At 36.9% G+C, this 4847-nt stretch overlaps 1 pseudogene; it reads right to left on the bottom strand.

Moving 5' to 3' along the window:
* Window positions 1–3133: 3133 nt before the first annotated feature.
* Window positions 3134–3749, bottom strand: LOC102959850 (annotated as a pseudogene).
* Between the last annotated feature and the right edge of the window lie 1098 nt (window positions 3750–4847).

The raw sequence follows: 4847 nt of genomic DNA on the forward strand, positions 1-4847 counted from the left end.
TAGATTATTTTAAATGCTTAATCAAACATCCTAGCCAGGCTGGTATTTTATATATTCTTAAGAGTCGCTCTCAAGTTTTAAAATTGAAATTTGTTAAATTACTATATACTTCTGAAACTGTAAATATATTTTCACTCCCTAATTAAAGTTAATACCAATGCAAAATTTCTAATTTAAAAAAGCAATTAATCCTGAGAATAGAAACTATAACCTAGATCATGGTTTCTCCTTTATTTAGTACATTAGAAAGCATAAAGTTTTTAGTCATAAATAAAAAAAACTCAATAATCTGGTTTCCAATCTGGATTAATTTCCCTTAGTGAAAGGTCTAAATTGTAACTCTTCTTTTATAGTGAAATGCAGGTTTTTTTTTTTCAAAATGCATTTTCAATACCCTCTTATATACTATAATTGGAATTAAACTAACAAAGCACTAGAGTTCTGAAGCTGAATAGCCTCAAAGAATAGATAAGAATGAGTCGAAATTAGCTCATCAATTGCTTGTATGTAAATGATTTCTGGAGTGTTTGGACACCTGAAAACAGGTCGTTACATTCTTTTCAGTTATTTCGATATTCTCTGGGCAAGTATTAATTTTCCTTTCAACTCCTTCATTATAGATAAGTAAAAGCTCAGGACATTTTATAACAATTTAGTAAATGCCCTAAATGAATTACTATGAAGTGTGAATTAGTGAAATTCAAATTAATGAAAGTTTTCCATTGTAACTAAAGATACATATCTGCCTAGCTTTACCTTCCCCATCTGAATTTACAGCATTAGGTTTTAGGACTTTGTGGTTTCATTACAATACCTTTGCAGACATTATCCAAATTACACACACACACACACACACACACACACACACACACACATATATACATACACTTCTTATACAATTAATACCCCTGCAACCATGTAAACATAATAATATGATTTCCAGAAGGGCTTACAAAATTTAGAAAGGTATTTCTAACAATATGATCATTTAGGGGTAATATGACATAGTGGGCCAAGCACAGGCTTTGATTCAAGTGATCTAGGTTTAAGTCCCAAGTTATCCCTTGGACTATTCACTCAATCTCTTTGAACCTCTGTGCTTTCATCTGGAAAACTTTAGTTCCAATATATGCACAAGCAATGCAATATTAAAACCAATGTTTAAACTTTGATGACTGGCTAAAAATATAAATTTAAAACACTTTGAAACTGTAAATTCCCACACAGCATCACTCTATTGGGGGCTTTTAGCTTGCTTATGAACCATAGGCTTCAAGAAAGTCCTTCAAATAGTCTAGCTCCATTGGAAGCCAGCACCCCCAATACACAGCAACAAACTAGATCAGTAAGAAGCCCTGGATATCCAGTTGGCTTCTTTCCTGGTGGCAGCTGAGTGACAGGGAGCCATAAACTAAGATCTGTGAACTTTGGATTCCTCAGCTATAAAATGAGGACAATCATACTAAGCTCACATGCTAATGATTCAAAATGAAATGAGTTGTGCTTGCTAAACTGCTAGTAAATCTCTAAATTTCTATACAGGCCAAAGCTATTATAACGATTGTCTTTTCACTTTGTTTTGGTTAAATCAGATTCTTCAGTGGCTAAGGGACTTGAGCTCTCTGTCTTTGGAAACCATGATTTTATTCACTTCTGTAAACTGGTCCACACCTCTGGGGAAAAGGAAGCTAAGAGAAATTACCTCAGGTTTAAGGAAGCACGGACTCAGTCCAGGTGGAGTAAAAGCTACACAGAAAAGCACGGCTGCAGAGACGTAACCATCACTGGTGAAGAGAAGAGGAGTTCATTATATTAGGACTGGCATATTTGACTGCCTGGCGGGTTTCTCCTGACGGGGCTCTGACACTGTTTAACATACGAGTGTGGGCACATGATGAAGTGTGGTATGCAAACTGGACATTCTGTCACAGAAGTTTAAATCTTACAGTCCCTGGTAAGCGTTCCCTCACCCTTCTTTTTCCTTTTTATTTATTTTTGCTTCACTTTCTATTGTGAAATATAAAAACGTAAGGAAAATGGCCTAAACATAAATGTAACGCTAAGTAAATTATTAAAAAAAAGAACACCCATGTAAACCATCATATAAGTGAAAAATAACATGTAGCCAGCAACTCAGAAGCCCTCTTATCAGTCAGCATTCTCCAGAGAAACTAAAGCAACACGAAATAGATACATGGAGATAGGAATCTCCCTCTCTCTCTCTCTCGTCTCTCTCTATCTCTTACTGCCTCACTTTGTCTCTCCTGTGTGTGTGGGTGGGTGTGTACCTGTGTGCACACATGTGTGTGTACTCCTTCCTCTGCATTTGTACATATGCACATATGCACACAGACAGAGAGGAACAGTGAGAGAGAGGGAGGGAGAAAGACTGAAATTGAGATTTGTTTTAGTAATTGGTTCATGCAACTGTAAGAGTCATCAAGTTTGAATATTGTGGGGTTGGCCAACAGGGTGAAAATTCTGGTAAGAGTTGATGGTGCAAACTTCAGTCCAAAATGCATACGGCAAGCTAAAATTCTGAAAACTCAGATAGGATTTCTATGTTGCAATGTCGAGGCAGAAATCTTTCTTCTCCAGGAAGCCTCAGTTTTGTTTTTAAGGCCTTCAACTGGTTGATATCCACTCTCATTACAGAAGGTAATCTGCATTACTTAAAGTCACCTGATTGTAAATATTGATCACATCTACAAAATACCATCACAACAACATTTGGAGTAGTGTTTGACCAAACAACTGGGCACCTTAGCTCAGTCAAGTTGACGCATAAAATTAGACATCAAACATAATCCTCCTTATAAATAACAAATCTTTCCCTCCCTGTTCAAAGAAATCACTGTGCTGGCATTTCTTCCTCAGTTCAAGAAGTGATCGCTTGCTTTCCTTTGTTATAGTTTTACTATCTAAGTACAAACCTCTAAACACTATGATTTAGATGCAACTGTTTTTGAATTGAATGTGAATGGAATAGTACAGAATGTTTTCAATGTATCTGCTTTTTTGTTTTGTTTTGTTTTTTTAACAAATATAGGTGTTTATTGCAGGACATTTGTACAGTAGATACATGGAAAGGAAATGCCTACCTGTCATTTTGAGAATACCCATGATCTGAATTTCAAAAACACCAGGAACAAGATTTTGTCATTATCATGCTTTCTTTGGTTTCCTTTGTTTTCTTCCCTTTTTCAATTTCAGCAACATATTTCTCAGTTTCCTCAGGTTTTAAAATTTTGAGGGGTTGATCTCCTCTCAGGACAGCCAGTTCAATGTTTTTGCCGCCAGACAGAACCAGTTCTAGGAGAACCTTGATAACCAGCTTAAAGGTCAGCTCCTCTGTCTCTATGGCTTTGTGGGTGTAATTCTTCTGTGGAAATCCTCTCACCTATGGCACCCCAGCCTATAGCAGTGACTTTCCAGGCGCAGTACGTTCCCCGAAGGGTCAGTCTGATAGAGTCTGGGAATGCCGTCTAAGTCAAAACTCACAATCAGGGCAGAGATACCAAAGAGCCTGCACCCTTTGCCCTGTGCTGCCTCAGACTGGCAAAGTAGCCGGTGATGTTCTCCACAGTGACCAGGTCGTCCATGCTCACTTAACGGCTCTGGCACTCTGCCCGGGCCCTGTCGATGACTGTCTTCGCATCGGAGGCAAGCCTTGAAAATGCCATGCAGACGTTGTAACCCAGTGCCCGCTGTCTCCATTGTTTGGCTTTTTTTTTTTTTTTTTCTAACATCATTTGTAGGATTAATAATGGAACAGTGCTATATCTGATTTAAAATTTATCATCTTACAATGCACTTTTTATTTGTCCTGTTTTATGATTCTTTCCTTCCCCTTTCTTGCATTCTCTCGATTTGATTATTTTTACTATTCTTTCAATTTTTCCACTTAGTTTGAAAGTTATATACTCTTTTACTATGAATTGGTCATAGGCTGAAGGTTATACTCTGCAAGCTTGACTGATCAAAGTTAATGCTTTTTGGATATTTTACTCCCTTCCATGCATTCATAAACATGATAGTAGTTTAACTATTAGATCTAAAATGAAAACTATCTTTGGTAGGTTTCTACAGAAGCAGATCTTAAGATTAGGTTTCATCTGTTGGTAATGTATTAAAGAAGGGCTTTAGGAGAAACAGCAAAGATGTTTTGGACATAGCAAGGAAACTGAAAGGGGAAAGTCTCACCTGGTAACTCTGGAGTTAAGTAAGCAGTGCCTCAGCTTTACTTTGACCCGTGGAAAGGACATAGGTTTTTATGCGCTAGTGATGAAGAATTTTTGGCTAAGAATTTCAGGGAATCAAGAGTGGAGGCTAACAGACATGGGGGGGGAAAGGATCTAGGGGAACAGAATGGAGGACAAACACTGTTGGTTTTATGCATTTCCTCAATTAAAATGCTATCTTCCTATTTTTATTCTAATCCTTTTAAAACCTTATAGTGCATTACCATTACAGACAGTTAGCCAATGCTCACTTATATTTATATATATGACTTTTTTAAATGAAGAGGTTTTTTTGTTTGTTTGTTTGCTTGTTTGTTTTAGAGTAGTTCACTGCCTTCCTCATTATCAACATCTCCACCAGAATGGTACTTTTTTTTTTTTTTTGATTGGTGAACCTACATTGACATCTCATCTAAACATCCAAAGTCCATTATGACATTATAGCTTGTTCTTGTTGTTGTACATTCTGTGGATTTGGACAAAAGTATAATGAGATATATCCTCCATTATGGTCTCAAATAGATGATTTCCACTGACCCAAAAAACCTCTGTGCTACAGAAATTCATCACTTACGAGAGGCTATTTCTAGTTTTTCTGATCAGTTT

This window comes from Panthera tigris, chromosome D4, assembly GCF_018350195.1.
Source record: "Panthera tigris isolate Pti1 chromosome D4, P.tigris_Pti1_mat1.1, whole genome shotgun sequence".
NCBI lineage: Eukaryota > Metazoa > Chordata > Mammalia > Carnivora > Felidae > Panthera > Panthera tigris.